Raw genomic sequence first — 13334 nt, forward strand, 5'->3', positions numbered from 1 at the left:
ACATGAGATTTAGCAGCTTCTACATTAAAAGATCAGAACACTTGGAATATGATATTTCAGAAGGCAAAGAGCTAAGATTACAAGCAAGAATTACCTACCCAGCAAAACTGAATATAATCCCTCAGGGGAAAAAATAGATATGAAATAGACAACTTCCAAGCATTCCTGATGAAAAGACCAGAGTAAAATAGAAAATTTGACATTCAGACAGAAGACTCAAGAGAAACATAAAAAGGTAAATAAATATGAAAGAATAATCATAAAAGAATTTAAAAGTTAAACTGTTTATATTCCTACATAGGAAGATGATAAACTCCTAAGAACTTTATCATTATTAGGGCAGTTAGTCTACACAGAGGGCATGGGTGAAGCCAATTATGTTGGGATGATCTAAAAAAAAAAATGTAGGGTTAAGAAAGAAGGTTGCACTGGGAGAACAGGGAAGGGAGAGATAGAATGGGGAAATTTTTCTCACAGAAAAGAGGTGTGAAAAAAGGGGGGTGGCTAGGTGGTGCAGTGGATAGAGTCCTGGACAGGTCCTGGAGTCAGGAGGACCCGTGTTCAAATCCAGCCTCAAACACTTGACATTTCCTAGCTGTGTGACCCTGGGCAAGTCACTTAACCCCGACTGCCTCACAAAAAAAAAAGTGTGTAAGGAAGAATAGTAGAGGGGAAAATTGAGGGGATGAGATCAATATCTGAACCTCACTCTCATGTGAATTGGTTCAAAGAGGAAAGAGATATACACACTCAGCTGGGTATAGAAATCTAACTTACTTACTGGATAGGGAAGTAGGAGGGGAAGAGAATAATAGATATGGGAGAAGGAAGATAAAAGGGAAGTCAGATTAAGGGAGGCAGTAGTCAGAAACAAAACAGACTTTAGAGGAGGGACAGGATATATTTATATAGAGAAGGATCAACAGAAGAAAATAGGATGGAAGGAAATACACTGTAATCATAACCATGAATGTGAATGAGATGAGCTCATCCATAAAACAGAAGAACATAGCAGAATGGATTGGAAAGCAGAATCCAACAATATGTTTTGTATAAGAGACATACTTGAAACAGAAAGATACACAGAGTTAAAAAAAGGTTTAAGTAAAATCTATGATTCAGCTGAAATAAAAAAGGCAGGAGTAACAATCATGACCCCAGACAAAGCAAAAGCAAAAATAGACCTAATTAAAAGAGATAATTGGGGAAACTACATTGTGCTAAAAGGTACCATAGACAATGAAGTAATAAACATTTTTCTTAAATATATAGACAACTGAGTCAAATTTATAAAAATAACAGCCATCTCCCAATTGACAAGGGTCAAAGTTTATGAACAGGCAGTTGGAGATCAAAGAAAAAAGAAAAGAGGACCTATATGTAAAAATATTTTTAGCAGCTCTTTTTGTGGGTGCCAAGAGTTGGAAACTGAGAGGGTGCTCATTAATTGAGGAATGGCTGAACAAGTTTTGGCATAAGATTGTGATGGAGTACTACTGTGCTATAAGAAATGAAGAGAGAGTAGTTTCAGAAAAACATGGCAAGATCTATATAAACTGATGCAAAATGAAGGGAGAAGAACCAGAAGATCATTGTGTACACCAGCAGCAATGTTCTAATGATGATCAGCTTGGCTGATCAATACAAAGATCCAAGACAATTCCAAAGGACCCATGATGAAAAATACTATCTACCTCGAGAGAGAGAACTAATTGCAAATTGAAGTATAATTTTCTGGCTTTATTTTTTTAATATAGCTAATATGAAAATATTTTGCATAATTTCACATGTATTATTGATACATTGTTTGCTTTGTTAGTGGGTGGGGAAGGGATAGAAGGAAGGGAAATAATTTGGAACTTAAAATTTATAAAGAATGTTCAAATAAATAATAAATTAGAAATAAAACAAGTGATAAAAATAATTAAATCAGATAGGATTATTGGACTCTATGGGGTCTTTTAGCTCTGATTATCCTTGAATTTCTATCATATTTTCAATTTTTTTTCTTTCAAATTCCAAATGTTCCTTTAAAAGTACAGAATGCTGATTTTCTCCCAAAGGATAAACTCCATTTTATTCCATTCAACAATTATTTGTTGATGGATAGAATGGACAGAAGAAGACCTGAGTTCAAATCCTGCTTCAGACACTAGCAATATGTCCCTGGGAAAGTTACTGAACTTCTCCTGGACTCCTCATCTTCATTTGTAAAATGGAAATAACAGCACATACCCCTCAGAGTTTTATTGTGAGGTTCAAATGAGTCAATATTTGGGGCAGCTAGGTGGCATAGTAGATAGAGCACTGGCCCTGAAGTCAGGAGGACCTGAGTTCAAATGTGACCTCAGACCAAACACTTGACACTTACTAGCTGTGTGACCCTGGGCAAGTTACTTAACCCCAATTGCCTAAAAACAAAAACAAAAAAAGAGTCAATATTTGTAAAATGCTTTACAAATCTTAAAGCATTATAGAAATGCTAGTTATTAAATATGTGAGTCCCTAACATAAATATACACTCACCACTGCATTTGGCCATTAATGGGAATTTAGCAAGGCCCATTCTTGCTAAACAAACACATACTTTTATCCATACTTAGGAAAATATTTTGTGGAATAGGGAAAAAAATGACTCAAATAATTATCAAGGAGACTTCTTATTAAGGAGGAAATAAACAGCATCTCATTCACTTGGAATAAGTAATTGGATAACTCTATTTGTCTCTTCCAATTCTAAATCCTTTGATTACAGATATTCGCCCTGAATTCTATATTACTTCATCTTTGGAGGTTGCTCCAGGAAGTCATCAAGTGGTGATCTCTTCCTACAGAATTAGATAGACTTGGGGGCTTTCGAGGACTGTGAGCTATGCAGATTCAACAATGAATGGAAAGGCTATTGAGCTCTGAAGACATATTTATGGGTACAGTGTCTAGAACAAGGGAGGTACTTGATTCACTGTACTACTGGTCAGGCCAGGGGTGGGGAACCTGCGCCCTCCACATGTAATCTCTAGGTCCTCAAGTGCAGCCTTTGACTGAATTCAAATTTCATAGAACAAATCCCCTTAATAAAAGGATTTGTTCTGTAAAACTTGGACTCAATCAAAAGGCTGCACCCAAGAACTTAGAAGGCCACATGTGGCCTTGGCTGCAGGTTCCCCACCCCAAGGTTAGGCCTATCTAAGAGTACAATCAGCTCTACTGTAATACTTGTTCTTTGAACCTGACTAATGAGGAAATTAGTTGAGCATAACATGAATTTTGTATTTGCTTTTCCTTGTCAAGAAGCCATAAAAGAACACAGAAAACAGTACCACTGTACACTTATTCACAAGCTGCATCCCTTTGGATGCCCATTTCCACAAGCAAACATTGGGTCTTTGTCAGGGTAAAGTGCTGCCATATTTACTGTATATCTTCTAGAGCAGTAGGAGCTATGGGTTATTCAGCCCTCCCTCCTCCCCCACCTTCCAGCATAGCTGAGGTCTAGGTCCCTGTTGCTGGCCCTCAAGAAAGGCCCTGCCTTCTTGCTCAGACTCAATCTGCTTTGCTATCCCAAGGTGTTGGTCACTATGTAACTACTCACTATAAAATTTATGAATTTCTTAACCATTTAACATGTCTAAAATGGTGCCAACATTTTTATCAGATTCCTATCTCTTTTTTTTTCAACATGTCACTGACGAATGTCTCTATTGTCATTTGCCCTATAAGCCCTGTGCTTTTGTTTTATTTTTTAATTTTTAGGGATGTGTGTTCAGATTGTTTTATTTTAAAAGAGCTGCTATCCAACAATAGAGCATCCAAAGGAAAGGGCCTGACAGTGGTAGGGGGAATGGACAACAATTCATATCTTTATTGCATTCTTTTAACTACAGCTCTGGAAGGTGAGTATCACAATTCTGTCCCCATTTTACAAATAAGTAGAACCTGCCTCAGGTTAAGTTACTTGATGAAAAAAAAATTTCAAAGCTGGGAGAACACAAATCTGATTTGGTCCACAGCAATTTTTTTCTATCGTACCGTAAGTTATCTAAGGAAGCAACCAGTGGCACAGTCGATAGAGCACCAGACCTGGAGTCAGGAAGACTTGAGTTCAAATATCATGGGCAGCTAGGTGGTACAGTGAATAGAGCACCAGGCCTAGAGTCAAGGAAGACTCAATCTTCCTGAGTTCAAATCTGGCCCCAGACACTTACTAGCTATGTGACCCTGCATAGGTCACCTCACCCTGTTTGCCTCATTTTCTTATCTATAAAATGAGTTGGAGAAGGAAATGGCAAAGCACTCCATATCTTTGCCAAGGAAACGTCAAAATGGGATCAGGGAAAGTCAGACACAAATGAAACAACTGAACAACAACAAATCATCTGAGGAAATGTTAGAGATGCTGAGAGTGTTTAGCCTGGAGAAGAAAAGGTTTGGGGGAAACAAGCTCACCATCTTCAAATATTTGTAGGATTTTCCAATTTTATTTTACATTTTTATTGATTGAAAGAGTTGTTTAGTAACAAAGGATTAGATTAGATCATATTGGCTCTAAAAGAGCAGGAGGACGATCAATGGGTAGAAGTTACAGTGATGGTCATTTTAGCTGAGGTTAGCAATTAGAGCTATATAAAAATAAAACGGCGGTCTCTCAAAGTCCCTTTTATTGTAGATGTTGAAACAGAGGCTTGATTGACCTCGTTAGGGATGGTGTTGGAATATACCTGGTGGACTTCACGCTTCACCAAGATGCGAAAGAACCTCTAAATTATTTCTGGAGTTTTAGGATTCTAGAAGTCTATGATTAAATACAAACCATTTTAATTCTCACATGTAAAACAATTATTTCAGCTCATAGATTAGGACAAACGACGCTTGGTTAACAACCTTTTTCAAAAGAACATTTACTCCTTTTAGAACACATGTTTAAACATTCTTACAAAGGTCCAGAAAGCAATATTATCCCCTTTTAATTATAATCTTTTTCTACTTTCAATGTTAAAAAAACCCTATAATTGGAGAAGAAAAGAGACTGCAATCCATGTGCATCTATTTAAAAAAATATATTTTCAGCTGCCATATAGGGAGTCATTCTGATTACTGGCTGGCATCCAAAACTAAAAATAAAAGAATAAGATTCTACACGTCTAATGTTAATCTTGAATTCGGGGCTATAAACAAAGTCCTGACCGAAATAAGTACAGTGCAGTGATTACAAAGGTCACTGGGTACACCCTTTTAAAACATTCTTTCTGTTCTGCAAACTAAGATACCTTTGGTAACATTGGTCAGGAATGTTGGCTGCTATCTAGCCCAAAGAATTCATTGCTGTTGTGGGGAGAAACAGAATTATTTCTCACAAATTTGGGTAATCTCTGAATTACATGGGGAATTATTTACACTTCATGTTGGAAACTTGGCTGCTTCACCAGAGCTAAAGATGCAGCTTGTCATAAGCTGGAAATGTGCCCCCCCCTTTTTGATGCAATCACAGGCAATACAATAATATACTTTATATATATATATATTTAGGCAATTGGGGTTAAATGACTTGCACAGGGTCACACAGCTAGTAAGTGTCTAGTGTTTGGTCTGAGGCCGGATTTGAACTCAGGTCCTCCTGACTTCAGGGCCGGTGCTTTATCTGTGTCACCTAGATGCCCCTGAAAAGTTTATATTCTCCTGAAAAGTTAAACTGAGAAAAATTAAGTCATTTGCTGAAGGTCACCTACAAAATAGTGAGGATGATCATAATTATGTAACACTATATAGCTCTTTAACGTTTACCACTATTATCTCATTTTATCCTCACAATAACCCTGGGAGATAGGTACTATGAAAAAAAATAATAGGAGAGAATAGAGCCAGAATTTTAATCCTAGTTTTCTGATTCTGAAACTAGTACTCTTTTCACTATACCATGTTATTAATTTGTTGATTTAGGGTACTATGCTGTAGTAGTACAGCATGTAATGCCCCCCCCACCTGCCCCCCAGATTACCTCCCAAATCACATTCACAAATTAAGTACCTGAGACAGCAGCTACTCAGTTTTAAATTAAATTTAAAATTTTAGCTGAGAAGTCACATACCCCTCCCCATATTTGCCTTTAATAGTCAAACATAGGTGATGAATGTTTTTGGCTCAGCAACTCACAATACCAAGGCATGGGATTGAGGGATAGCTACACTTATGAAAACTGTTTTCAAGTACTAAAGAAATAATAATACTTTCATAATGTGAATATTTCTATCATGGACAGACCATAACTTCATAGTTTCATGACTTACTGTGGCTAAAAAATTTAGCTATTTGGTGGCCAACCTTTTGGGGAAGAGTTTCTCCAAACTAAGTTAGGATGGTTATCAAACAAGTAACATAGAGTCCATTGCTGGGCCTGTCCAACTTGGTAAGGCCAGCCAGAGCTTGTGTTCTGATGGCATTGTCTTCAAGAATCCTAAGTCATTTCCACTCCACAGTGAGGTAACAGAAGGGGACATTAGTGGAAGTCTATGGTGTTAGACATTTCAAAAAAACAAACCAAAAAAAAAAATCCTCAAAACAAACCCAAACCTAAAGGAATACCAATGGGAAATCAGTTCATCTTCACTAATGATAATGATGGTAGCAATGGTGGTGATGGTGATACTTCCATAACACTACTTATACAGCTCTTTAAGGTTTAAAAATATTTTATTTTATCCTCATAACCTTGGGAGATTGGTGCTAGGAAATGAAGTACTAGGTTTTTTCACCTCTGTTTTCTGCAAACTAAGTCCCAAAATGCATCACAGTAATCAGTTCTTATTTTTAATGTGCCTTCTATAGTTCCTCTTTTTACAAAAATGTGTATCATGAACTTTTGAATATCTCAATACACAAAGAACTTTCAGAAAGGAGGACTGTATATGAAACTGTGAACTTCTGTTACTCAGTTGGGGTTTTTTTAAGTACATTTTAAATTTAACACCATAGTATCAGGACTACCTTTCTCATCTACATCCCTTTCTGAACTTCCTTCTTTTGCTCACTTTTCTTTTCAATGATTTAACACACTTCCCTCCCCTCCCACCTTTTTTCCCTTTTTTTGACTCCTCACAGCTCCTCATCCACTCCTCCCTTTCCCACCCTGACAGTGATGTCACCCAAAACAAATCCATCCGTTAGCTCTATCTCATTTCTCAGATCTAGTTCATTTCATCTCCAACGAGAAGTAGAAGTCATACATACATTATCAATCAATCTGATGAAGTCCTGATTGGTCACTGTGTTGGATCACAGTCCTTATGTGAATTACGTGAATTTTTTTTCTTACAAAAGGAATATTTACTTTGAAGATACAGCACTGACAGAAGTACAAACATCCCCAGCACTCTGAACGCCCAGATAGCACACTCTCTTCTATACTTTCTTCAGTCCCTGCAGAGCATGGACTTCGAGTGTCCCCAAATCTTTCAAAGTTGTTTTCCCGTATTATTGTATCATTTGTCACTCAGTGGAACTGAACTGAAATGAAAACTGGCCCTGGTCAAGTAATAACCAGTCACTTAGTCTAGTTCTCCTTTAAGTGCCAAGGTGACCCCAGTGCCTTGACTCCAATGACTCCAATTCTCACTGACACCAGCTAATCTGGATGAAGGTACACACACAAGGCTTCATCAAGTTGTAAATGTTATCTCATCACTGTCCTGAGACTGGAGCTTTCTACTGTATTGTCTGAAGTAGGAAGACTTTTTGGTGTTTTGAATGACATTTTGGAGAGGTACCATTTCATTATGCGATCTGACACTCATATCAAGCTAAGGTATATCTGCTAAATGGAACATAAATTCCTTCTTTGGGAATGGTTTCAGAAAAAAAAAAACCTGGGAAGACTTTTTTGAACTGATGCAAAGTGAAATGAGTAAAACTGGAGAATAATTTCCATAGTAACAGCAATTCTATGAAGTTAAATAACTGAAAGACTTCATAACTCTAATAAACACAATGACCAACCATAAGTCCAAAGGACTCATGATGAAAAATGCTATTGACCTCCAGAGAGAGAACTGATAAGACTCAGAATTCAGATTAAAAACATTTTTTCCTCTTTTTCTTCCTTTCTTTTCTAGAGCATGGCTAAGGCAGAAATTTGTTTTGCATGACCTCATTCCTTCAATGATTGCATTTCTTATTTCTCAATGTGTGTAGGAGGAGATGGGGGAGGGAGGATCTGGAATTGAAAATAAAATTTAAAATAAATTTCAAAATTATAAAATTCAATAAAAATAAAACATAAAGACATTCCTCCTTTCCATTCATATTTATTAAGTGCTTAATATCTGCTAGGGGCTAGGGATAGAATACCAAGAGAATTCCCTGATCAACAAGTTTACATTTTTCTAGGAGGATATAACAAAGGTAAATACAATATAATCTGAGGAGAGAGAGAACACTAGGATCAGGAAAGGCTTTCCTTAGGAGGTAAAGCCTTTTGGAAGTATAAATCAGAGACAGAAAAAAACAGAAGAAGCAGGCCTTAGAGGTGAGGTCCTGTAGTCCAACCTTTTATTACACAGATGAGGAAACTGAGGCTCAGAGAAAGTAAGTCACCTACTGAAAAAAAACAATCACATAAGCAGAAGGTAGCTACTCTGTAACTACAAATTCAAAGCTCCTTTCACTATACCACACAGCCCAAGAAGAGCCTAATAACTTATAGCAATGAAATAAGTTCTGCATAGGAAGGTTGTTTTATGTCTCCGGTGCAATTTTTTTCCCTCAAATAGCTACTCAATATTTTTAAAATCTAAAATTTGCAAAATATCCAGGCCAGTAATTCCTGCTTCAGTTATTTAGAGTCAGGACTAGATTTACTCAGAGAACAGAATGAGATTTTTCTTACTTCTCTGTAGAAAATCATCTTTGGAGATGGAGAGGAGAGACTAGAGGCTGGAGGCAGGGTAGACAGAGGAAAGAAAGAAGCTTGAACTGAGAGTCAAAGCTCAGCCAAGATGCCTCACTCACTAACACTAGCCAAGTAAACTTTGGAAGTTTTCTTATCTGCAGAATTAAGGGGTGCATCTCAATGGCATCTAAAATCTCTTTCAGGAGCAGCTAGGTGATGCAGTGGATAGAGCACTGGCCCTGGAGTCAGGAGGAACTGAGTTCAAATCTGACCTCAGACACATAACACTTACTAGCTGTGTGACCCTAGGCAAGTCACTTAACCCCATTGCCTAGGCAAAAAAACAAACAAACAAAAAACAAAACAAAACCGAAAACAACAAAACTCTTTCACCATTAACTTTCTTTTATTTCCAAATTCTCAGAGGCCCTCTGGCAGAAATTGATCAGGGATAATAGACACCTTGGTAGACGATACTTAGAGTTATAATCTCAATGCAGAATTCAGGAAGAGATCCTTTAGCTTTAAACACAAGCAGGTATACACACACACACACACACACACACACACACACACACACATACACACAATACACACACACACTGTATTAATGAGTGTTTACACAAACCAGTACATATACTGTATTTATGTGTGTTTACACAAACCAGTTTCTCCTAGGTGGTCTACCTAGGTCTTCTAAATAAATAGGCTTCCACTAGTGATTAAGTGTATGCTTTATCTAAAGCCTCCTCTTAGCAAGCAGCACACAGAACAGTAATATCATTTGCTGTCTTATTTGAAATTGCTAAGAAACAGATCATCCACTTGTTAGAGCAAAGATCAAAACCAACACCAAATTAGGGGGGAAAAGAATAAAAATGAGAAGACTTGGTGTATAATGAATTTGACCTATTTAAAAAAAAAGCTATCGATATTGAAAAATGGGAAATGGACAAAGAAAAATATCAATAATATAATAATTTCTTATCCAAGTTTAATGCATGTAAAGCAATCACCACAACAGGACAAATGAACCCAGAAACTATCTAAGTCAGCAAATATTTGTTCTCTTTGCCAAATAGAAAGATACAACAGTCAAGTATAGTCCCAACTTAGAATATAAATCTATTGGCAAAATGTAAAATGTTAGGAAGGAGGATAGTAGGTAATAATGAGCAGTATCTCATAAAACTGGAGCAGTTAGTTGGCACAGTAGGCAGAGTGCCAGGCCTGGAGTCCAAGAAGACCTGAGTTCAAATGTGACCTCCAACACTAGTTATGTGACCCTGGGCAAGTTCACTTAACCCTGTTTGCCAGTTTCCTGATGAATTGGAGAAGGAAATGGCAAACCACTCAAGTATCTTTGCCAAGAAAACCCCAAGTGGGGTCACGAAGAGTTGGGACAGGACTGAAATGACTGAATAACAATTTCATAAAACTAGTTGTTGCCATTGGAACTGATTGAATTAAGTATTTACAGTTGAAACTAGGAAGAGGAAGAGATTAAAAAATGGAAAAAGTTCTGTGAACATTTTAAAAACTCTTTTTTCCATGTAGAGCCACCACATTTGGACTCTAAAATTACAGTCTTCACTGGCCGTGGAGTCAGGAGGACTGGAGTTCAAATCAGGCTTCAGATACTTACTGTCTGGGTGATGCTGGCTAGGTCACATAACCTGATTGCCTCTAAAAAATTAAAAATGACTCTCTGATGTGCTACACAAGGATATAGAAAGTAAAATGATATGGGAATGGCAACTGGATTAGACTAAGCATACACAGAAGAGGGCTGTGCCAGAGTAGACATTTGAAGGTAACTGTAAAAATGAGTCTTAATGAAAATAAGATAGGAACAGGCAAGCTTTCCTAAATGATGTTTTAAGAAAGGTTTCCCGTATGAAAATGTTCACAGACACATTTTTTGTAGCAAGCAACAACTGGAAACAAAGTCCGTACTCACTGATTGGGGAATGGCTAAACAAATTATGGTACATGAATGTAATGAAAGTAATGAAATATTACTGCATTGTAAGAAAATGAATATGAAGGCTACAGAAAAGCCTGGAAAGACATAGAAAATGATACAAAGTGAATTAAGTGGAACCAGGGAAACAATGTACACAGTGACTACAAAAATGTAAAACAGAAAGAACAATAACAATGAAACTGAAGACTGGGGAAATATAATGACCAAGTTTATCTCCGAAAAAAATGAGAAAATCTTTTTCCTCCTCTGCATAGGTGGGGGATGATGGGCATTGCATGTACTGTCAAACTCAGCTGATGTGCTCAATTGTTACAAGGGGCAGTCCTCTGGGGAAAGGAATGGGGAAGGGATATATTTGGAAATGAAGATTAAAAAAAATCAATAAACATATTAATTAAAATTTTATTTTTGTAACAAACTACAGAAATGGAAAAGTTCAGAAAATTAAGGAATCAACTGTGCTTATTGCTATAGATGGTAAAAAGGGGCATTAGTTTTAATAGAGTGCCATGATACCATAACAAGTTGTCTCCCATTCATATTAAGATTATACAAAATTTCTTAATACTACAACAGAGTTATCTTGGGCTTGTATATATTGGGCTTGTATTATATAAATACTATAACAGAGTTATGTTGTGTTATCAATCGTCAATGTGATATATTATGGGGAAAGGAGTTAAGTGAATCATGTAGTAAGAGGGGTAACAAATGGCCAGGCCAGGAGCAAAGATAAGATCTAAAGAGTAATATTAAAAGATTAGGAAGGCTTAACCAGGAAGATTTAGCAGAGGATGTGGACCAAAGTTGACATAATGAGAAGGCATTTATATATGAATTGTTAGCCTTATCACTGGAAAGAGATCACATCAATGATCACTTCAATCAAAGATCACTGAATACTATTTAATTCTTAGTCTGTGTTATTTAAAAATAAGCCATGATATTTTTTCTTTTTTTTTTTTTAAAGGAAATCTTTATACCATGCATCATCATTAGCATGGTATAATAAAAAGATCACTGGGCTAAGATCTAAAAGTTTTCTGTCATTGTGGGACACTGGGCAAATCACAGAACATCTTTGGGTTTCAGTTTCCTCATCAATAACACAGCTAGGTGGCTCAGAGGATATAGCTCTATGTCGGGAGTCAGGAAGACCTGAGTTCAAATCCAGACCCTGGGTAAGTCACTTAAGCAAAAAAAAAAAAAAAAAAGAGCGAGAGAGAGAGAGATTGTGAGAGGCTTTATTAATGTGTAAAATGTCATTTGGTTATAAGTACAATTAATAATTGGCCTGCTGGCCTGGCACCTCCTATAAACAACCTTCTCAAGGAGTTTCTCCACCAAGATGTGGTGATGTTAGCTAACAGGGGTGAATGAATCAAGTGAGAGCTTTTTAAGGATGGGAAAGACATTTTACTAGACAGTAGGGAAACAGACAGGGAGAGATTTGATTAGGGTATGGCTGCAAAAAATTAGAGAATGTGAACATAATATTATTGTACAGTAGGAAATTATGAAGAATTCAGAGAAACATAAAAAGATTTGAATAAATTGATACAAAACAAAAGAAGAATCAACAGAAAGATTACTAAATGACTGTAACAATGCAACGAAAAGATCACAAAAAGGAAGTTGAACAGAAAACTCATTGAAGGTCCTGGAGAAGGTCCCAGAGGAAGACATATCTCGTCTCCACAGCAGAGGGGTAAGGGGCTACTAAGACAGAATATCATATCAATTGTCAAACAAGGTTTCTGTGGTGCATCAAGTTCGTCTGAGGGCAGGGACTGTCTCATTTTTATCTTTGTATGTTAAGTGCCCAGAACATAGTAGGTGTATAATCAATGCTTCTTGAATTTAATTGATTCATTTAGTCTACCTCCTTAAGTTTATAGATAAGAAACTGAAACCTATATCTAATTTTCTTTCTGTGGGAGAATATCATCGTGTAGGGAGATAGGGAAAAAAAAGGTGAGATAAAGACAAAAGACACCAATAAAACATTTGAAAAAAGAAAAAAGTTTGTGAAAAGCTGTGTGATTTTCAAATTTGCTCTTTTTCAAGAGAAACTACCTTGAAAGTCATTTCTACTGCACTAGAATTTCAATACTCATTGAGAGACAATTTGTTCCCAAAGTTACTACAAAGGGTAATGTCTTTTTGGGGAGTGGGATAGGAGAATCAATGTCTGCTCCCTGAAGGTAGGTCTGTCTTCTTAATCTGAAACCTGCATGCCTCTGCCCAACACAATTGCAGATGCAAGTTGTTGGTGCTATGGTTATTATCATGATGGTGCTCACCAAAAAGCTAGAGGATTAAATTTGGGGAACATATACTCAAGGTGTTGCAAGCCCATACCAATTCATCATGATTTAAAAAAATTGTTTCCTTTGTTTCACTGAAAATGATAAATGGAAGAAAAAAGTGTTGAATTGCTTAAAGTTAAGAAACTTTTGGGGGTCA

The 13334-nt window shown here is 36.8% G+C and overlaps 1 protein-coding gene across 1 annotated transcript in view; it reads right to left on the bottom strand.

The window, feature by feature from the left end:
• TBC1D9 (TBC1 domain family member 9) overlaps window positions 1-13334 on the bottom strand; it is a 123538-nt gene that overhangs the window by 99533 nt on the left and 10671 nt on the right. The gene's annotated exons all lie outside the window — the stretch shown is intronic.

This window comes from Vombatus ursinus, unplaced genomic scaffold, assembly GCF_900497805.2.
Source record: "Vombatus ursinus unplaced genomic scaffold, bare-nosed wombat genome assembly UNPS02014784.1, whole genome shotgun sequence".
Classification (NCBI taxonomy): Eukaryota; Metazoa; Chordata; class Mammalia; order Diprotodontia; family Vombatidae; genus Vombatus; species Vombatus ursinus.